Here is a 23,117-nt window from a genome sequence, read left to right on the forward strand (position 1 = left end):
CCTGACTTTTCAAAGTCTCCAAACTTGTGCTTGCGAAATTCAGTCCCTTTTGCAAAGTCCTTATCGATATTGGCATGAAGTGAGCTGAAGTGGCGCTGACCATTTGAAGCTTTTAAATGCGCCAATGACGTCCGACTTATCAGGCAGAATGGCTTGCCATAGGGTTCAACAAAAAACAACTTTAACTCTGTTAAAAACGTCCTGTGTTCATCGTCATATATTCGTTTAGCTGTGCATTTTTTCCTTGCCATTTGGGCAAGCGTCTTGTCAGCTTTTCTGGACCTAATGGGCCCCCGTAGTCACAGTCGGCATTTATTAAAAAGCCAGCAAAACCAATCGCTCTGTTTGTCCCTCCTCCTTTGCGGGATTTCCCCTCACGCGCATGCGCGTTTGACCGGTTGGCGAGGTGGCGGCCGACAAACGCCGGCGGCGCTCAATGCTGTCAAGTTCTTTTTCAAACTTGATCGTAAGCAGGGCTGTGGACAGTATTCCTACGCGCATTTTCAGCAGCATGATGAAAATAAAATTGAACGTATTTTTTTTTATTGTCGGACTCGGTGGACTCGGTCAAAATCAGCACCGAGTCCGAGTCCGGCAAAAATGACCGAGTCCGACCGAGTCCGAGTCCCCGAGTCCGAGTCCACAGCCCTAATCACACGGGGATGGGTTAAATGCAGAGGACAAATTTCACCACACCCAGGTGTGTGTGTGTGACGATCATTGGGACTTTAATCTTTAATTCAAGTACATGTGCATGCGTCATTGCCTAAATAGTACTGGCTAGTTCATTGATCGTTTCCATGCCTCCAACGTTCACTTTTGTCGTGAAAATGAGAAATAATTAGACACTAGAGAGAACTGATGGATTGTTTGGATATAAATATTTGGCTCTCCAGTGCCTGGCCACCCATCCACCCATCCACCCATCCACCCATCCATCCACCCATCCACCCATCCCTCCATCCATCCATCCATCCTCTTCCGCTTATCCGGGGTCGGGTCGCGGGGGCAGCAGCTTTGGGAGGGACTCCCAGACTTCCCTCTCCTCAGCCACTTCATCCAGCTCATCCCGGGGGATCTCAAGGCGTTCCCAGGCCAGCCGAGAGACATCAAGTCAAAGTCTGCTTTATTGTCAATTTCTTCACATGCCAAGACACAAAGAAATCTAAATTACGTTCCCACTATCCCACGGTGACAAGACATAGTCTCTCCAGCGCGTCCTGGGTTGTCCGCGAGGTCTACTACCGGTGGGACATGCCCGGAACACCTTCCCAGGGAGGCGTCCAGGAGGCACCCTGATGAGATGCCCGAGCCACCTCATCTGGCTCCTCTCAACGTGGAGGAGCAGCGGCTCTACTCTGAGTCCCTCCCGGATGACCGAGCTTCTCACCTTATCTCTAAGGGAGAGCCCGGACACCCTGCGGAGGACACTAATTTCGGCCGCTTGTATCCGGGATCTCGTTCTTTCGGTCACGACCCATAGCTCGTGACCATAGGTGAGGGTAGGAGCGTAGATCGACTGGTAAATTGAGAGCTTTGCCTTTTGGCTCAGCTCTCTCTTCACCACGACGGACTGGTAAAGAGTCCGCATTACTGCCGACGCTGCACCGATCCGCCTGTCGATCTCGCGCTCCATCCTGCCCTCACTCGTGAACAATACCCCAAGATACTTGAACTCCTCCACTTGGGGCAGGATCTCATCCCCAATCCGGAGAGGGCATTCCACCCTTTTCCGACCGAGGACCATGGCCTCGGATTTGGAGGTGCTAACCCTCATCCCGACTGCTTCACACTCGGCTGCGAACCGCCCCAGTGAGAGCTGGAGATCACGGCTTGAAGAAGCCAACAGCACCACGCCGTCTGCAAAAAGCAGAGACGCAATGCTGTGGTCCCCAAACCGGACACCCTCAACGCCTCGGCTGCGCCTAGAAATTCTGTCCATAAAAGTTATGAACAGAATCGGTGACAAAGGGCAGCCTTGGTGGAGTCCAAACCTCACTGGGAACGAATCCCACTTACTGCCGGAAATGCGGACCAAACTCTGGGATCGGTGATACAGGGACCGAACCGCCTTTATCAGTTGGCTCGGTACCCCGTACTCCCGAAGCACCCTCCGCAGAACTTCCCGAGGGACACGGTCGAACGCGTTCTCCAAGTCCACAAAACACATGTGGACTGGTTGAGTGAACTCCCATGCCCCCTCGAGGATCCTGCCAAGGGTGTAGAGCTGGTCTACTGTTCCACGGCCAGGACGAAAGCCACACTGCTCCTCCTGAATCCGAGGTTCGACCTCTCGACGGACCCTCCTCTCCAGCACCCCTGAATAGATCTTACCAGGGAGGCTGAGGAGTGTGATTCCCCTATAGTTGGAACACACCCTCCGGTCCCCCTTCTTAAAGAGGGGAACCACCTCCCCAGTCTGCCAATCCAGAGGCACCGTCCCCGATGTCCACGCAATGCTGTAGAGGCGTGTCAGCCATGACAGCCCCACAACATCCAGAGCCTTTAAAAACTCTGGGCGGATCTCAGGAGTTTTTAACTACCTCAGTGACTTCGACCCCAGAGTTTGGAGAGTCCACCTCAGAGTCTCCAGGCCCTGCTTCCACAATGGAAGGCGTGTCGGTGGAATTGAGGAGGTCTTCGAAGTACTGTCCCCACCGACTCACAACGTCCCGAGTCGAGGTCAGCAGCACGGCATCTCCACTGTAAGTCAAGTCAAGTCAAGTTTATTTGTATAGCCCTAAATCACAAGCAGTCTCAAAGGGCTTCACATAGATGAACAATTGACAATTATTCTCAAAGCATCCCCTGATCTTAAGCTCCCAAAAGGGCAAGGAAAAACTCAAAAAGAGGGAGCGAAAACAAACTCCAGCCGAATCGGCTACTACAGGTTAATTAAAGGCCATATCATAGAAATGTGTCTTTAAACGTGTCTTAAATGTTTCTAGTGAGGTAGCAGTTCTAATATCCATTGGTAGGGCATTCCAAAGCTCTGGAGCCCGAATAGATCATGCTCTAGACCAGCGGTGGCCAACCCGCGGCTCGCGAGCCGCATGCGGCTCTTTGGCTGGTTTCATGCGGCTCTTTTACGTTCATATCAACATTTGTGTTTATTTTTCGTGCGTATTTGCTTCGCTTGAGTTCAATATGGTATTTTGGTCAAACGCGCATGCGCGTGAGGTGAAATCCCGCAAAGGAGGAGGGACAAACAGAGCGATTGGTTTTGCTGGCTTTTTAATGAATGGCGACTGTGACTACGGGGGCCCATTAGGTCCAGAAAAGCTTAAAGTTGTTTTTTGTTTCAGCCATTCTGCCTGATATGTCGGACATCATTGGCGCATTTAAAAGCTTCAAATGGTCAGCGCCACTTCAGCTCACTTCATGCCAATATCGATAAGGACTTTGCAAAAGGGACTGAATTTCGCAAGCACAAGTTTGGAGACTTTGAAAAGTCTGGCAAAAAAATAGGTTCAAAAAAATTACGAAGCACTCAGAGACTGTCACACTTGCATTGTTTCAACTGGCTTGGAACATTGCACGGGCTAAAAAGCCATACAATGAAGTGGAGTTCGTTAAAATATGCCTCAGTGACGTTATTGAAATCTTGTCTCCTGAAAACGACAAACTAAAACGAATGGTCTGTCCCGCCACACATAGTAAGTGAAAAAACTTATGTTTTTGTTTGTGGAATTTGTTGAACTGAGAGTTTGTCTGTGTGAGACAATGCACACAATGTTCATTGTTGAAAATGTGGTCTTTGGTCTGTGGTTTTAGTACTGTAGGAGTCAATTTGTCATTATCATGTTGGTGCGTGACATAATAATGTCACACAATAAATTTGGCTGAGCAGAGGGGTGTGTGTGTGTATGTGTGTGTGTGTGTGTGTGTGTGTGCGTGTGTCTGTGTGTGGGGGGGGGGGGGGTGTTCATGTGTGCTCATGTGTATGATGTGGCTCTTTGCGATGACACAGTAAAAACTGTGGCTCTTGGTCTCTGACTGGTTGGCCACCCCTGCTCTAGACCCTGCAGACATTTTCTTGGCCCTCAGTGTCACTAAAAGACTGGCGTTTTGCGAACGAAGGTTACGAGACGGAACATAAGGAACAACTAGGTCGACGAGATATGAAGGCGCTAAGCCATGCAATGATTTATAGGTTAATAGAAGAACCTTGAAGTCACATCTTAAATGGACCGGGAGCCAATGTAAGTTGGCTAATATTGGGGTAATGTGATCAAATTTTCTTGACCGTGAGAGCAGCCTTGCAGCAGCATTTTGTACTAACTGTAGACTTTTGACACTGGACTTCGGAAGACCAGAGAATAATGCATTACAGTAGTCCAGGCGCGACGTGATGAACGCATGTATAATAGTTTCCGCATCACGAGAGGATCGGACGAATCTTAGCAATATTACGAAGGTGAAAAAACGCAATTCTGGTTATATTCTTAATGTGCTTTTGAAAGGAGAGCGTTTGGTCAAATAATACCCCGAGATTAGTTACAGTATCGCTCTGAGTGATAGTACGGTTATCTATAGTTATAGTGGTTTCCTTAAATAAGTGTTGATAACGAGTTGGACCAATTATCAACATCTCAGTTTTATCTGGGTTAAGACGAAGGAAGTTGAGAGACATCCATTGCTTGATCTCCGCAAGGCATGCCTCAAGATTACAACAGTCCCGCGGATCTGTCATCGATAACGGCATATATAATTGGGTGTCATCCGCGTAACATTGAAAACTAATATTATATTTACGTATTATGTCCCCAAGCGGAATCATATACCGTATTTTCCGCCCTAAAAGGCGCACCTAAAAACCTAAAATTTTCTCAAAAGCCGACAGTGCGCCTTATAGGCCAGTGCGCCTTATATATGGATCAACTGATGAATTTGTTGATCCATACTGGTTGTACACAGTGCTCTGCCAAAATGTTTCAGTACGTTTTAGTACGACTAGTAAATTACAAGGTCGCATCGCTTCCCAGCATTACGGCAACTGTAGTCAGGGGGCGTCACCGAATAGCTGTTGTACCCGCGAGGCTATTTCATGTCAAAATAGGCTGCTCTGTTAATGTTTCGAGTAAATCTACGGATCGATATGGAAGGGAAACATAGGTAAGTAGTACCAATGCGTTAGATCGAACTTTAGTCAGTTCCGATCATTTTATAGGAGATCGTTTGAGAAACGCGATTGTTTACACTTTGCTGAGGCTCATGGGAGATTGCGAGCTGAGGCTCGTGAGACTTTGCGGATGGCTAATGCTATTGCGATAGCTGCTATACGTACCAGGCTATTTCATGTCAAAATAGGCTGCTCTGTTAATGTTTCGAGTAAATCTACGGATCGATATGGAAGGGAAACATAGGTAAGTAGTACCAATGCGTTAGATCGAACTTTAGTCAGTTCCGATCATTTTATAGGAGATCGTTTGAGAAACGCGATTGTTTACACTTCGCTGAGGCTCATGGGAGATTGCGAGCTGAGGCTCGTGAGACTTTGCGGATGGCTAATGCTATTGCGATAGCTGCTATACGTACCAGGCTATTTCATGTCAAAATAGGCTGCTCTGTTAATGTTTCGAGTAAATCTACGGATCGATATGGAAGGGAAACATAGGTAAGTAGTACCAATGCGTTAGATCGAACTTTAGTCAGTTCCGATCATTTTATAGGAGATTGTTTGAGAAACGCGATTGTTTACACTTTGCTGAGGCTCATGGGAGATTGCGAGCTGAGGCTCGTGAGACTTTGCGGATGGCTAATGCTATTGCGATAGCTGCTATACGTACCAGGCTATTTCATGTCAAAATAGGCTGCTCTGTTAATGTTTCGAGTAAATCTACGGATCGATATGGAAGGGAAACATAGGTAAGTAGTACCAATGCGTTAGATCGAACTTTAGTCAGTTCCGATCATTTTATAGGAGATCGTTTGAGAAACGCGATTGTTTACACTTTGCTGAGGCTCATGGGAGATTGCGAGCTGAGGCTCGTGAGACTTTGCGGATGGCTAATGCTATTGCGATAGCTGCTATACGTACCAGGCTATTTCATGTCAAAATAGGCTGCTCTGTTAATGTTTCGAGTAAATCTACGGATCGATATGGAAGGGAAACATAGGTAAGTAGTACCAATGCGTTAGATCGAACTTTAGTCAGTTCTGATCATTTTATAGGAGATCGTTTGAGAAACGCGATTGTTTACAGAGGGCTCGTTGGTTATTGGCTAGTGGATGCATACCGCAACCCTAGTCAACCTCAGTTTGATGCAGTATAGCTTCTATTTTATGCGCCTTATAATCCGGTGCGCCTTATATATGGACAAAGTTTTAAAATGGGCCGTTCATTGAAGGTGCGCCTTATAACCCGGTGCGCCTTTTAGGGCGGAAAATACGGTACATATTAAATAGAATTGGTCCGAGTACCGATCCCTGTGTGACACCACACGTAACATTATAGAGCTCAGAGGACGTATTGCCATGGACCACTCGGCGCGTCCTGTCTGATAGATAGGAATAGAACCAGCCTAGTGCTGACCCTGAAATACCAACACAACTTTTAAGACGCTCTAATAAAATATCGAAGTCTATAGTGTCGAAGGCAGCACTAAGATCGAGTAGTAACAATACCGATGAAGTGTTTGAATCCTTAGCTATGAGGAGATCATTAGTCACTTTAGCAAGTGCTGTCTCAGTGGAATGATTAGCTCTAAAACCAGACTGAAAAGATTCATATCGATTATTGGCGACCATGTAATCAATAAGCTGCTGCGCTACTACTTTTTCCAAGAAGTTTTGCTTTGAATGGGAGGTTTGAAACTGGCCTATAATTACTGAGACAGTCCGGGTCAAGATTTGGTCGCTTAAGTAACGGTTTAATGATAGCGGTTTTAAAGGCTGTTGGCACTATCCCAGAGGAGCAAGACAGATTAATTATATTTAAGACGGACGGTCCTAAAATTTGAAATAATTATTTAAATAGTTTGGCTGGAAGCGGGTCGAGTAAACATGTTTGTTTAGCCGCACTAACCAATTGTGTAAGCCTTTCAAGGAACACGCTTTTAAAATTTGAGAGGGTTATTGCATGATCGTCAGCGCCGGTAATCGGCGGTCTCGACTGAGCGATTGGAATGGTCATCTTGATCTCATCCCTAATGGATTCAATCTTTCGAGCGAAAAATTTCATGAACTCGTCAGCTGAGTGGAAGGAGCTATCGAGGGTCGGCTGGCGTAGTGTTAGCTTTGCCACTGTATCAAATAGGTATTTAGTATTGTTTTTATTGAGATTAATGACTTGCGAAAAATAACGAGTTTTTGCTAAGATAAGCGCATCTTTATATTTCAGGAGGCTGTCATGCCATGCCTGATGGAAAACCTCAAGTTTGGTTAAACGCCATCTGCGCTCATGCTTTCTACATAATTGCTTAAGTGTACGCGTTTCATCTGTGAACCACGGAGTAGGCAATCTGCGGTGAGTTTTCAGACGTAGCGGCGCCACAGAGTCGATGGCATTTAACAATGTTGTATTGAATTAATTTGTAAGATTATCAATAGAGCCGATATATGCGGGAAATATGGCAGTTGCCGGCGACAGTAACTCAGATAGCGCAGTTGCAGTCATGGAGTTAATATTACGGCTGCTATAATTCTGATTGCTCCCTTGTCTTTGACAAAGAACTAAAATTTCAAATTTTATTAAGTAATGATCAGACAAAACAGTAGTGTATGGCAGTACTGTTATATTTGAGGTTGCAAGTCCTCGGCATAATACCAGATCTAAGGTATTTCCATTCTTATGCGTTGCTGCCTGTATGGCTTGCGTATCAGTTAAAGTCTGCACTGCTTCCCCCTCCTGAGATGCCGGATGGTGGACCAAAATTTCCTCGAAGCCGTCCGGAAGTAGTTCTCCATGGCCTTGCCAAACTCCTCCCACGCCCGGGTTTTTGCCTCAGCAACCGCTGAAGCCAGGTTCCGCTTGGCCATCCGGTACCTGTCAGCTGCCTCCGGGGTCCCGCAGGCCAAAACGGCCCGATGGGACTCCTTCTTCAGCTTGACGGCATCCCTTACCGCCGGTGTCCACCAGCGGGTTCGGGGATTGCCGCCACGACAGGCACCAACCACCTTACGGCCACACCTTACGGCCACACCTTACGGCTGCCTCAACAATTGAGGCACGGAACATGGTCCACTCGGACTCAATGTCCTCCGCCTCCTCCGGAACGTGGGAAATGCTCTGCCGGAGGTGGGAGTTGAAGCTCTTCCTGACAGGGGATTCTGCCAGACGTTCCCAGCAGACCCTCACAATACGTTTGGGCCTGCCAGGTCGGATCGGCATCTTCCCCCACCATCGGAGCCAACCCACCACCAGGTGGTGATCAGTTGACAGCTCCGCCCCTCTCTTCACCCGAGTGTCCAAAACATGACTTCCCAAATCGATGACACGACTACAAAGTCGATCATCGACCTGCGGCCTAGGGTGTCCTGGTGCCAATTGCACACATGGACACCCTTATGTTTGAACATGGTGTTCATTATTGACAATCCGTGTCCAGCACAGAAGTCCAATAATAGAACACCGCTCGGGTTCAGATTGGGGGGGCCGTTCCTCCCAATCACGCCCTTCCAGGTCTCACTGTCATTGCCCACGTGAGCATTGACGTCACCCAGTAGAACGATGGAGTCCCCAGAAGGAGCGCTCTCCAGCACTTCTTCCAAGGACTCCAAAAAGGGTGGGTACTCTGAGCTGCTGCGGCGGCTGTGGCTCAGGCAGTAGTGCGGGTCGGTTAGTAACTGGAGTGTTGGCGGTTCGATCCCAGCTCTGTCACAGTCACATGTTGTTGTGTCCTTAGGCAAGACACTTCACATACCTTGCCTCCAGGTCGCCATTGTAAATGAGAAAGTGTTCTCAATTGGCTTGCCTGGTAAAACAATGAATTAAAAAAGAAAAAAAAAAAAAAAAGCTGCTGTTTGGTGCATAGACACAAACAACAGTCAGGACCCGTCCCCCCCACCCGAAGGCGGAGGGAGGCTACCCTCTCGTTCACCGGGGTGCAGGCGCCCAGCCAGGGGGCAATAAATATACCCACACCTGCTCGATGCCGCTCACCGTGGGCAACCAGAGTGGAAGAGAGTCCAGCCCCTCTCGAGAGGGCTTGTACCGGACCCAAACTGTGTGTGGAGGCAAGTCTTTCGTTTCGTTTCATTTATTTCAAACATGTGAAAAAAAGAATAAGATTATTGTACACAATGAGTCGTCACCTTATCGTGGTGGAGGGGTTTGCGTGCCCCTATGATCCTAGGAGCCATGTTGTCTGGGGCTTCATGCCCCTGGTAGGGTCACCCATGGCAAACGGGTCCTAGGTGAGGGGCCAGACAAAGCACGGCTCATCAGCCCCTTATGATGAAAAAAATTAATGGATCACGTTTTCCCTCGCCCGGACGCGGGTCACCGGGGCCCCCCTCTGGAGCCAGGCCTGGAGGCGGGGCTCGAAGGCGAGCGTCTGGTGGCCGGGCCTTCGCCCATGGGGCCCGGCCGGGCTCAGCCCGAAAAGGAAACGTGGGTCCCCCTTCCCATGGGCTCACCACCTGTGGGAGGGGCCAAAGGGGTCGGGTGCATTGCAAGCTGGGCGGCGGCCAAAGGCAGGGACCTTGGCGGTCTGATCCCTGGCTGCAGAAGCTGGCTCTTGGGACATGGAATGTCACCTCTCTGGCTGGAAAGGAGCCCGAGCTGGTGTGCGAGGCAGAAAAGTTCCGACTAGATATAGTCGGACTTGCCTCCACGCACAGTTTGGGTTCCGGTACAAGCCCTCTCGAGAGGGGCTGGACTCTCTTCCACTCTGGAGTTGCCCACGGTGAGAGGCGTCGAGCAGGTGTGGGTATACTTATTGCCCCCCGGCTGGGCGCCTGCACATTGGGGTTCACCCCGGTGAACGAGAGGGTAGCCTCCCTCCGCCTTCGGGTGGGGGGACGGGTCCTGACTGTTGTTTGTGTCTATGCACCAAACGGCAGCTCAGAGTACCCACCCTTCTTGGAGTCCCTGGAGGAAGTGCTGGAGAGCGCTCCTTCTGGGGACTCCGTCGTTCTACTGGGTGACTTCAATGCTCACGTGGGCAATGACAGTGAGACCTGGAAGGGCGTGATTGGGAGGAACGGCCCCCCCGATCTGAACCCGAGCGGTGTTCTATTGTTGGACTTCTGTGCTCGACACGGATTTTCAATAATGAACACCATGTTCAAACATAAGGGTGTCCATGTGTGCACTTGGCACCAGGACACCCTAGGCCGCAGTTCGATGATCGACTTTGTAGTCGTGTCATCGGATTTGCGGCCGCATGTTTTGGACACTCGGGCGAAGACAGGGGCGGAGCTGTCAACTGATCACCACCTGGTGGTGGGTTGGCTCCGATGGTGGGGGAAGATGCCGGTCCGACCTGGCAGACCCAAACGTTCTGTGAGGGTCTGCTGGGAACGTCTGGCGGAATCCCCTGTCAGGAAGAGCTTCAACTCCCACCTCCGGCAGAGCTTTTCCCACGTCCCGGGGGAGGCGGGGGACATTGAGTCCGAGTGGACCTTGTTCCGCGCCTCCATTGTTGAGGCGGCCGACCGGAGCTGTGGCCGTAAGGTCATTGGTGCCTGTCGTGGCGGCAATCCCCGAACCCGCTGGTGGACACCGGCGGTAAGGGATGCCGTCAAGCTGAAGAAGGAGTCCTATCGGGCCGTTTTGGCCTGCGGGACTCCGGAGGCAGCTGACAGGTACCGGGTGGCCAAGCGGAACGCGGCTTCGGCGGTTGCTGAGGCAAAAACCCGGGCGTGGGAGGAGTTCGGCGAGGCCATGGAGAATGACTTCCGGACGGCTTCGAGGAAATTCTGGTCCACCATCCGGCGTCTCAGGAGGGGGAAGCAGTGCAACGTCAACATTGTTTACAGTGGAGATGGCGTGCTGCTGACCTCGACTCGGGACGTCGTGTGTCGGTGGGGAGAATACTTCGAAGACCTCCTCAATTCCACCGACACGCCTTCCATTGTGGAAGCAGGGCCTGGGGACTCTGAGGCGGACTCTCCAATCTCTGGGGTTGAAGTCACTGAGGTAGTTAAAAAACTCCTCGGTGGCAAGGCCCCGGGGGTGGATGAGATCCGCCCGGATTTCTTAAGGGCTCTGGATGTTGTGGGGCTGTCATGGCTGACACGTCTCTACAGCATTGCGTGGACATCGGGGACAGTGCCTCTGGATTGGCAGACTGGGGTGGTGGTTCCCCTCTTTAAGAAGGGGGACCGGAGGGTGTGTTCCAATTACAGGGGAATTACACTCCTCAGCCTCCCTGGTAAGGTCTATTCAGGGGTGCTGGAGAGGAGGGTCCGTCGGGAGGTCGAACCTCGGATTCAGGAGGAACAGTGTGGCTTTCGTCCTGGCCGTGGAACAGTGGACCAGCTCTTCACCCTCAACAGGATCCTCGAGGGTGCATGGGAGTTCGCCCAACCAGTCCACATGTGTTTTGTGGACTTGGAGAAGGCGTTCGACCGTGTCCCTCGGGAGGTTCTGTGGGGGGTGCTTCGGGAGTACGGGGTACCGAGCCAACTGATAAGGGCGGTTCGGTCCCTGTATCACCGATGCCAGAGTGTGGTCCGCATTTCCGGCAGTAAGTCGGATTCGTTCCCAGTGAGGGTTGGACTCCGCCAAGGCTGCCCTTTGTCACCGATTCTGTTCATAATTTTTATGGACAGAATTTCTAGGTGCAGCCGAGGCGTTGAGGGTGTCCGGTTTGGGGACCTCAGCATCGCGTCTCTGCTTTTTGCAGACGACGTTGTGCTGTTGGCTTCTTCAGGCCGTGATCTCCAGCTCTCACTGGAGCGGTTCGCAGCCGAGTGTGAAGCGGTCGGGATGAGGGTCAGCACCTCCAAATCCGAGTCCATGGTCCTCGATCGGAAAAGGGTGGAATGCCCTCTCCGGATCGGGGATGAGATCCTGCCCCAAGTGGAGGAGTTTAAGTATCTTGGGGTCTTGTTCACGAGTGAGGGGAGGATGGAGCGTGAGATCGACAGGCGGATCGGTGCAGCGTCGGCAGTAATGCGGACTCTGTACCGGTCCGTCGTGGTAAAGAGAGAGCTGAGCCAAAAGGCAAAGCTCTCAATTTACCGGTCGATTTACGCTCCTACCCTCACCTATGGTCACGAGCTATGGGTCGTGACCGAAAGAACGAGATCCCGGATACAAGCGGCCGAAATGAGTTTTCTCCGCAGGATGTCCGGGCTCTCCCTTAGAGATAGGGTGCGAAGTTCGGTCATCCGGGAGAGACTCGGAGTAGAGTCGCTACTCCTCCACGTTGAGAGGAGCCAGATGAGGTGGCTCGGGCATCTCATCAGGATGCCTCCTGGACGCCTCCCTGGGGAGGTGTTCCGGGCATGTCCCACCGGTAGGAGACCCCGGGGACGACCCAGGACGCGCTGGAGAGACTATGTCTCTCGGCTGGCCTGGGAACGCCTTGGGATCCCCCGGGATGAGCTAGATGAAGTAGCTGGGGAGAGGGAAGTCTGGGAGTCCCTCCTGAAGCTGCTGCCCCCGCGACCCGACCCCGGATAAGCGGAAGAAGATGGATGGATGGATACACAATGAAAAGACATGACAAAATACATGCATATACATATATACACATACCGACATACCCACATACATACATATACATATATATATACATATAAAAATATACATATACATATATATACATATACACATACACATGCCTACAAGCGTAGCAATAAAGATATAACCGCAAAAGAACCATAAGTCACATTCACATGTCTGAAAAGGAGTAGGAAGAAGTATCCAGCTCAGTGGCCTAGTGGTAGAGTGTCCGCCCTGAGACTGGAAGGTTGTGGGTTCAAACCCCGGCCGGGTCATACCAAAGACTATAAAAATGGGACCCATTGCCTCCCTGCTTGGCACTCAGCATTAAGGGTTGGAATTGGGGGGTTAGATCACCAACTGATTCCCGAGCGCGGCACCGCTGCTGCTCACTGCTCCCCTCTCCCCCAGGGGATGGATTAAAATCACATGGGGATGGGTTAAATGCAGAGGACAAATTTCACCACACCCAGGTGTGTGTGTGACGATCATTGGGACTTTAATCTTTAATCTTTAATAACTTATTTAATCCCACCCCCTTTTAATAATCCCTAAATACCCAGCCATAAATCATTTTGCCTCAGTTATCCCAACAAAATACTAAATTACTAAATTATCTCCCACCTGCTGCTCGCTTAACACTAAACATGTACCTACACACTATTAATACATACGTATATTTCACACACAGACACTTAACGTACATACACACCTCAAATACAACACAAAGATACCTGAATGGTAGAAATAAACAAAATAAAACAAAAAATAAAAAACAGCCTGAACAAAACAATGACAAACAGACAAAACCAACAAAGAAACGTAAATCAATAATTACTAAGCACCCCATGATACTCATACACCCTCATTTCTGTACCTTGTAAAAATAATTTCTTCTTTATATCTTTTTTTAAACTGATAGATGTTTGAACATTCCCTGAGCGTTTCCTCCAAAGTATTCCATAACTTAACTCCACATATTGAAATACAGAATGTTTTTTTTGTTGTGCGTGCCTTCCTTATCCTGTAATTAAATGTCCCCCTTAAATTATAACCCCCTTCCCTCCCAATGAAAAGATTCTGAATATTAGTTGGCAACAGATTATTTTTTGCTTTGTAAAGTATTTGTGCTGTCCGGAATTCCACTATATCTCTGAGTTTGATGAGTTTTGACTCTAAGAATAATGAATTTGTATGATCCCTGTATCCTGCCCCATGAATGATCCGTATTGCTTTTTTTTGTAAAATAATAAGTGGATATATTGTGCTTATGTAATTATTACCCCAGATTTCTACACAATACATGAAATATGGAAGAACTAGTGTATTATAAAGGATGCGAAGTGTTGTATGATCCAGAGCCTGTTTTGCTCTATTTAATACTGCGATGCACCTTGAGATTTTAGTTTGTACATGTTTAACTTGTGATTTCCAACTGATCTTATCATCTATTGTCACCCCTAAAAATTTAATCTTATTCACTCTTTCAATAATAACCCCATCCAGCTTTATCTCTAGTTTCAAATTAGTTCTGTGATTACCAAAAAGTATTGCTCTTGTTTTGCTTAGGTTTAAGGATAATTTATTGCTGTCCAACCATACCTTTAATTGACTTAATTCATTATTTATTAGTGTTGTTAAGGTGTGTAAATCACTACCAGAACAAAAAATATTTGTGTCATCTGCAAACAAAACCATCTTCAAAATATGTGATACCTTGCATATATCATTTATATATAATATAAAAAGTTTAGGGCCCAACACTGACCCCTGAGAGACGCCACAACTAATGTCCAACCACGTTGAACAAGTGTCACCCAACTTCACAAACTGCTTCCTTTTTGTGAAATAGCTCTTGATCCATTCTAACGGTTTCCCCCTGATGCCATACCGATGTAATTTATTGAATAATATTTCATGATTTATTGTGTCAAATGCCTTTCTTAGATCAATGAATATCCCAACTGTATATTGTTTTAGGTCTATTGCGTTAGTAATTTCCTCCACTGAGTCAATTAGTGCCAGTGATGTTGCTCTGTTGGATCTAAATCCATATTGACTTTCAGTGAGTATTTTATATTTATCTATAAATTTGTCCAGTCGTTTATTGAAAAGTTTTTCCAGTATTTTAGAAAATTGTGATAGTAATGATACAGGTCTGTAGTTTGTGAAGTGGTGTTTGTTCCCGGTTTTATACAAAGGTATGATTTTTGCTATTTTCATTTTATCTGGAAATATACCGGTCTGAAATGATAGGTTACAGATGTATGTTAATGGTTTAGAGATCCCCTCAATCACTCGTTTTACGGTAATCATATCAATGTCATCACAGTCTTTGGATGTCTTGTTTGTGCATTGGGAGACTATCTTTATAATTTCTTTCTCATCCGCTGCTTTGAGGAACATTGAGCTCAGATTCCTATCTATTAAACTATTACACTGCTCCTCAGTTGTTACTGAATCTGGTATTTGTTTGGCCAGATCAGGTCCCGTATTTACAAAGAATGTATTGAAGTTATCAGCCACTTCTTGCATATCATACTTCTCAGTATTCCTGATAATAAAATATTTAGGATAATAAATTTTTTTAGAGCCATTTTTTATTACAGTATTCATTATATTCCATATTTCTTTGGTGTTATTTTTATTATCATTTAATATTTTACTATAGTATTCTTTTCTAGCAGCTCTTTTAATATTAGTTAGTTTATTCTTATATTGTTTATATTTATTTTCTGACTCTTTAGTTCTCTGTCTTATAAATTCTCTGTAAAGTGTATTTTTCTTTTTACAGGCATTTTGTAAGCCCTTTGTGATCCAGGGATGATCTACATACTTTAGTTTCCTATTATTTACTTTTACAGGACAGTATTTGTCATATAACCTTTTGAAATTTTTTAAGAATTCCTCATATGCACAGTTAATATTATTTTCATTGTATATAATATCCCAGTTTTGTGACATTAAACCATTTTTAAATGCGTTTATTGTTTCTTCTGTTTTAATTCTTCTGTATTCCTGTTTTTTGGCCGGTTGGATAATTTTATAGTTGTCATCAAATACCATAAAAACTGGCAAATGGTCACTGATGTCGCTGACTAATAACCCACTTATGGTGTTGTTTAAAATGTCATTTGTGAATATATTATCAATAAGAGTGGCACAGTGAGAAGTTATTCTGGTTGGTCTAGTGATTTTTGGATACAAGTTCATGCTATATATTGTGTTAACAAAGTGTTCGGTCAGGTTGTGCTTGTTTGGATTGAGTAAATCAATGTTGAAGTCCCCACAGATGAAAATTGTTTTGCAACCGATTTTTGAAAACACCTCCTCCATCCATTCTGTGAACAGTTCAATGGTAGAACCTGGTGTCCGATATATACAGCTAATGATCACATTTTTCTTTTTTTCCTTGAGTATTTCAATTGTTATGCATTCCAATATGTTGTTAACTACCATTGACATATCCTTTATCACCCTGACGTTTAATGTCTTTTCCACATAGATCGCAACTCCTCCTCCACCTTTGTTTTGTCGATCTATGTGTATAAAGTCATATCCCTCCAGCTCAAAGTCCGCCCCTTTTACTGTGTTGATCCATGTTTCCGTTATTGCAATAATGTTGAATGGGCGAGTAAACTGATGAAGATAATCCTTAATGTTTGTAAAGTTGGCATACAGACTCCTACTGTTAATATGTATAATAGACAGTTTGCTATCTTTATTGATTCTATTAAATTCTTCATCAGTATAATAACTGCAGTTATTGTTGATTGAGTTAAAGAAGTTGTTATCCGGGTCTATATCATGTTCCATATCCAGTGAACTGTGGTCAGTGTATTGAAATGATTGGAGTTCCAGTTTGTCGTGTTCACTAATCCTCTGAGTTATGTTACTGTTGTCTTCAGGTGTAGATGCTTGATTTCTTTCGATGTGTGTCATGGTTGTGAGTAGAGTTTACCTTACAGTCCTGCATGATGATCATTGGTATCTATCCAGCTCCTCAATACTCCTTACCATCAGCACTTTTGCTTCCTCCGGTGTTCCATTGAGCTTGATAAATATTTTACAGTTTGTAGTCCAGGTATGTTGAATTTTTTTCTGCTTCCTCAGGTAGCGTGCTTTTTTGGCAATATCAGCGTTGTGCTTGGTCAGGTGCTCATTGATGTAGACGTCGGTTCCTCTCAGCTTTCTTCCTTGTTTTAATAGTGCAATCTTGTGTTTTTTGTTGACAAACCGCATGATGACAGCGGGTTTGTCTCCGGGTCTCCTCTTGGGCAGAGGGTGGCAAGCTTCGATGTTGTCGCAGTCCAGCTGTATCCCCTTGGACTGCAGGAAAGTAGCCACCTGTTGCTCCGTGGAGCTAACATCCAGTTCATCGGGCTCACCTCCCTCGCCAGCGGCCAATGCCCGGGCGTATGACCGGGCTTTGGTATTGACTCCAGAGATGATCACGTCGTTGATTCTGGTATACTGCTCCAGGTCAGCAACCCTGCTTTCCAGGAAGGTGATTTTCTTTTCATTTTCCGCATTCTGGATGCGGAGAGCTTTGACCTCCTCGACCAGCTTGAGGATAGCTTTCTGCTCCAACCTGACAGCCGAGACTTCTTCAGTGAGGAAGTCCAACGCCTTTTTAATATCCTCGCCCTCCTCGACCGAAAAGAGGGGAGCCGTTGACGCCTTCTTCGGACCCATGTTTGGGACGCGCTTGTTGGTTTTTAGCAGTGAAGCAGTGTGTTGTAGCTTCACGGCTCTAGTCTAGTCGGAACTTTTCTGCCTCGCACACCAGCTCGGGCTCCTTTCCAGCCAGAGAGGTGACATTCCATGTCCCAAGAGCCAGCTGCTGCAGCCGGGGATTGGACCGCCAAGGTCACCAAAGTCGCCGCCCAGCTTACACTGCACCCGACCCCTTTGGCCCCTCCCACAGCTGGTGAGCCCATGGGAAGGGGGACCCACGTTTCCTTTTCGGGCTGTGCCCGCCCGGGACCCCATGGGCGAAGGCCCGGCCACCAGACGCTTGCCTTCGAGCCCCACCTCCAGGCCTGGCTTCAGAGGAGGACCCCGGTGACCCGAGTCCGGGCGAGGGAAAACGAAGTCCATTTATGTTTTTCTTCATAAGAGGCTTGTGTGAGCCGTGCTTTGTCTGGCCCCTCACCTAGGACCCTTTTGCCATGGGTGACCCTACCAGGGAAATGAAGCCCCAGACAACATGGCTCCTAGGATCATTGGGGCGCGCAAACCCCTCCACCACGGTAAGGTGACGACTCACGGAGGCCACCCATCAAGTGTGAAATCGTCCATCTTTTGTTTGCTGCCGATTTCTAAATCTGACCGTAAGTGAACTGTATTTTAATTTTGCCGAAATTACTCAGTGGTGACTTTGAGCACGCGCCATTCATTTTCAGTCTCAAAGCGGAGGGAGGGAGGAAATCCGTCTGTCTCACCAACTCCAAAATGTCACTACATTTGGTGCTCATCAATTTTCGGAGGGTAAAAATAGTTACTCGAAGCCTGGAAGAATCACTCAGCCCCTAAAAAAAACCCCCAGAGCCTCCAATCTCAACTGTGGGTCAGACATGCTAACCAATAACGGAACACGCTGACGCCAGTTTCACCCATGAGAGCCAATAAAAGACAAAGATGCCGTTCACTTTGATTGGCTGCAAATGACTCCAAAGTGTTGTCAATATGATTCAGTGCAGTTCTGCATGGTTTGGAATAGCAAGCACCAAGATAAGCATCATAATGCTGCTAGAGATGTTGCCCCATCCAAAGCTCACATCCATTCATAGAGCACGTTTCAAAACAACAGTACGAAGCCTTCAAATCAAAATAAAATAAAACGATGATCACTTTCTTGGCGCAGGGGTGGGCAAACTTTTTGACTTGCGGGCCGAACTGGGTTCTAAATTTGGACCGGAGGGCCGAACCAGGAGCAGATGGATGTAGTGTTTGTGTGAAGTAATATAAACAACCTGTAAAGGTCATTGCATAAAAGGTTTTGGCCTTTAGTAGGTAGTAAAGCATGGATATTCAAAAAAGTTTTTTTGAAAACAAATGCATTAAAAACAAAAAATTCACTAAAAAACTGCTATCAGTGATTCTCATAAAATACAACACTGTTATTATGAATAACAGTCTCCATCACTTCAGTGCCTGCAGGTCAGATTAATGCAAGATGTTTATCTTATGAGATCACATCAAACGGCAAACATTCTGACCAAATATATCATCTTGAAGAATCGGTGAAAGCATACATCCAAATAAAGTAATCAAAACGGCAACACGGTGAGGGGTATCTGAAAATCAGAGCAGAGTTTTAACTCACAAACACCTGGTAACAGAGGTGAGGAAACGGGAAACACTTCCTTAAAGTAAGCCTTAAGAACTTTACAGGTTAAGATTAGTCGCAAACAAGTGGTGCATCAATGTCCTCCTTGAGCATCCTGCATTGTTTGAAAATGAGAATGGTCACTAGTTTCAATCCCTGCTATTTGTACAAATCATATTCAAAATGCATTTTTTTACAACAAACTTGAGAGTCTCCCATTCATTTTCAGTGGGAACAGTGTTGTTGGTCTCCCTTTTTTGCTAGTGCGTCATAGTCTGGAGTAAAATTTGTTGTGGCAATTCTTGGGAGAGATCCGAGGTGTTGGTCCGTTTACCTAGATCTGTGACGGGTTGATGTTGATGTTCATGTGGCTGAACGTCACGTCGCGTACGTCGAGCCAAATTGGCCACTCTTTTTTTAAACACTCGGCACTGTGTCCACCTTGCTTTTCCTTGGGCGACTCATTTTAATAGAAGGATTCCAGGGGAAGGTTTGTGGGTGGCTTTAGCGTAAAACTGTATCTGAAAGCTCAGCGCGCGAATTACAAGAATGCTGTCGTCACAGCCCACGCTCTAAATTCGGGACTGATACAAATAGAGCGCGAGTGCGCCATGTCCGTACTACTGAGTACGTACACGCACTTGTGAGTGTGCACCGAGCTTTCTGACACGGCTTCCGGTAGTAAATGCGCAGGCGAGCGGTTCCCCATCTACTGGGGAAACGCAGTCATTGCAGGCAAAATGACCCAAAAAATTTTTTAATAATACAATTTATTTAGGGTTGGCGGGCCGGATTAAACGGTCCCGTGGGCCGGATGTGGCCCGCGGGCTGTAGTTTGCCCATTCCTGGTCTAGCGGGTCACAGACGCTAAGTCCAACTGGATCTAACCAAATGAACTTAACATGCAGGTTTTTTGGAATGTGGGAGGAAGCCAGACTACTACTGAAAGCGCCGTTGAAACATGCAAATTGAAGCTACAACCCCCAGAACTGGGACGCAGACAGACAGACAGACAGACAGACAGACAGACAGACAGACACAGCGAGAACGTTGAAACAAGTTTTTAAGTGTGTACATTATTTAAATGCCTTTCATTACTGTCAACGGCTCAGCTAGAAAAAGTTTACTTGCATCACTGATTTCAGAATTTTGATACATTTGATGACTACGATTATTTTAATTGATTTAAAATTGAAAGTATAGAAAATGCACAAAGAAAAATGATTTCATTTTCTGGTTTGGTCCATGACATGTCAGAAAATACAATGTTTGCCATTTTTAAAATTTGAATTGATTTGATGAATTAAAGATAACCAGTCTGCTTTCATGGAGAGCGACAGAAATCGGACAAAATTTACTGTTACTGGACAATTTTAAATTAAAGGTCCGACGAATCGATTTTCTAAAAATGATTGCGTCATTTGAGAATCAATTAGTTGTTGATTTGCACCTCTACTAGAGTTATTATTTTTTTTAAATTGAAATGCCATTTACAACGATACACTTGGCTCTCATGAATCGCAGACCTCTTTGTTTTAAAGTCCTTGTTTGACATTATGTCACAACTGGTAACGGTCCCGAGCGAGCGAGAGAGCCCGTCTCCCTACATAAACTCCGATGAGAGTTTGAAAACATGATGTTAGGCATGAACGTTGCCTCAAACAAGGTCCTCTTCAAAAAGCAAGTCACTCTGTGGAAAAACATCAACCCCCTTTAAAAGCCACATTAGAAGAGGCCCTTATTGACACTAGTCTCCATTTCCTTGCTCTTAAAACTCTCTCACTGGGAAAGTGAGGAGTTCATCAGGCCGGATTGGGATTTCCACTCCCTTTTACTTCCACATCAACTACTGGACCAAACAACAACAGGTGGAAAAGAAGCAGTCGCTCAATGTAGCCCCCCAATAATGAATACAGTTCAAATCAAAGAGAGCTCAGTCTTTACCTGAAGAGATGCTGTGAGAGCGGAAAAGAGAGAGAGACCACCGCTGTGCCGTGTACCACCGGTTGCCTCTGATTCGACTTAACTGGCGCAGCCAGACGAGCAGGAATACCATCTGACACACACCAACTCGGACTGACCGCCCACCCTACCCACCCAGGCCCTACACACTGCTCCCCCCACCCCACCCCTCCCCTCCCTCTCGCATACACACACAAAGTGATGAATGAGTTACATTGGAGCTTTTACACACTCACATTGTCCTGGCCCATCTCTTGAGTGCGCGCGCACACGCACGCACACACGCACACGCACGCACGCACGCACGCACGCACAGACACACGCACGCACGCACGCACGCACGCACGCACGCACGCACGCACACACGCACACACGCACGCACGCACGCACGCACGCACGCACGCACGCACGCACGCACGCACGCACGCACGCACGCACACACCACACACACACACACACACACACACACACACACACACACACACACACAACCACACACACACACACACACACACACACACACACAACACACCACACACACACACACACACACACACACACACACACACACACACAAATAAACACTATTTCACAACAGCAACTCTCCATCCAGCCCTTCCTCTTTGCTCCATGTCTGCTTTTAATCACTCACTTTCTCTCTCATATGAAGTCTGCTTTCTCTTGCAGGCTTTTAGAATCAACACTCGCTCGTAAATTACACTTTCAAGGCGGTTCCATGTCATCATGTGACCTGAAAATGAAGGTTGTTGTAGTAAACGAAAAAAAAATCGAAATTGATTATAAAAAGCAAAATGCATAAGAAAATTAAATTGAGGTTAGAATTGAAGGCAAATTTGGAAGAGGAAGGACAAAAGTGGTGAGCACGTTTGCATCACAGCGCCGTGGTTCCAGGTTCGAATCTCAGCTTCCACTGTGTATTTTACAAGTTCTTCCCTCCAACTCGTTTTCTCCAGATGCTGCAGCTTCTCCCCACATTCCAAAAACATGTTAAAGTTTCCATAAGTGTGAAGGGCTTGATTGTATGTGCCCACGCCATCGACTGACGACCACGCAGGTCTGACTTCTTCCCGCTCTCCAAAAACATGCGTGTTAGCTCCATGGAAACGGTGGACATGTCCAGATGTGCGACTGATTGTTTGTCTATCCCTGCCATTAAACAGCAACCAGTTCTTCCACATTCCCAAAACGTGCAGCCTAGGTTCACTGAAGACTCTAAATTGAAAGAGCATTTTTTTTCTTCTTCACTATTGGTGTCAGAACTCGCTTTCTATCCTTGTGCTTTACTGTACTAAGTTTGGACAAGATGCATTGGCCAAGACCAAACGCCAAACAATCATCTCACCCGAGTGCTTCAAGTATCTTCACCCTCCTCACTTGGTCCTCTTTTGTGCCCAACTTTCATCAATTGTGCCCACCCCCCCCCATCCGTCCCCCTCCCCTCCACAAAACATGAAAGCGACAAGCATTCTGATTGTGACAAGATCTGTCATCACTTTGTATTAACAGCCAATGCTAGTTTGCTCACGGCCGGCCGGGGCTATTATAAGGGTGGAGCCGGGCAGTTTTCTTTACTCAACTTTTTTTTCCCCCTCACTTGATGATATTTCCAGAACCATTCAGTTGTCACTCACTCATCCAGCGTTTTTCTCCGACGGGCTTTACAAGAAATGCTCACAAATAGATGAATAGGTCAAAAAAGGCCGTGTCATTTTTATCCATCCATCCATCCATCCATCCATCCTTCCATCCATCCATCCATCCATCAGTGCTAAACACATTCTTTTCTTTTCTAAAGGTGTGAGAAGTGGGTCACATTCGTCCTCGCTTCTCAGGCCGCACCGTCCGAAGCCGTGACGGCATAAATGGATCGTGATAGATGAGTTGTCCGTCAGCGGCAAAGGCAGTATCGACAACGAGGAAAGAAAGGAAAAACAAACAGGCTTTTTAAAAGTCCGGCCGGCCGGGCGACTTGCGGCACTCAGGTGTGACCGAGTCATCGGCTCACAAAGCCGACAGGTGACGGCGAGATGGGAGAGTTGTTTGTGAAGCCATGTACCTGAGGCCTCTTCAGTCTTTATGCCTGTCATTAGTCAGGTCGGGCCTGAAATGCGGCAACCGAGCAATTTACACCTCCCGAGTCTCGTATGGCCTCCATTACGCCCGCCAATGAAGAATCCCCCTCATTAG

At 46.9% G+C, this 23,117-nt stretch overlaps 1 protein-coding gene across 1 annotated transcript in view; it reads right to left on the minus strand.

Moving 5' to 3' along the window:
* Nucleotides 1–21,016, minus strand: part of agtr1b (angiotensin II receptor, type 1b) — a 28,847-nt gene extending 7,831 nt beyond the window's left edge. Inside the window, exon 1 of the mRNA XM_037280316.1 lies at nucleotides 20,892–21,016. The gene's annotated coding sequence lies outside the window, so the exon portion shown is untranslated. The remainder of the gene's footprint in view (nucleotides 1–20,891) is intronic.
* Nucleotides 21,017–23,117: the final 2,101 nt, after the last annotated feature.

This window comes from Syngnathus acus, chromosome 20, assembly GCF_901709675.1.
Source record: "Syngnathus acus chromosome 20, fSynAcu1.2, whole genome shotgun sequence".
Taxonomy (NCBI): domain Eukaryota; kingdom Metazoa; phylum Chordata; class Actinopteri; order Syngnathiformes; family Syngnathidae; genus Syngnathus; species Syngnathus acus.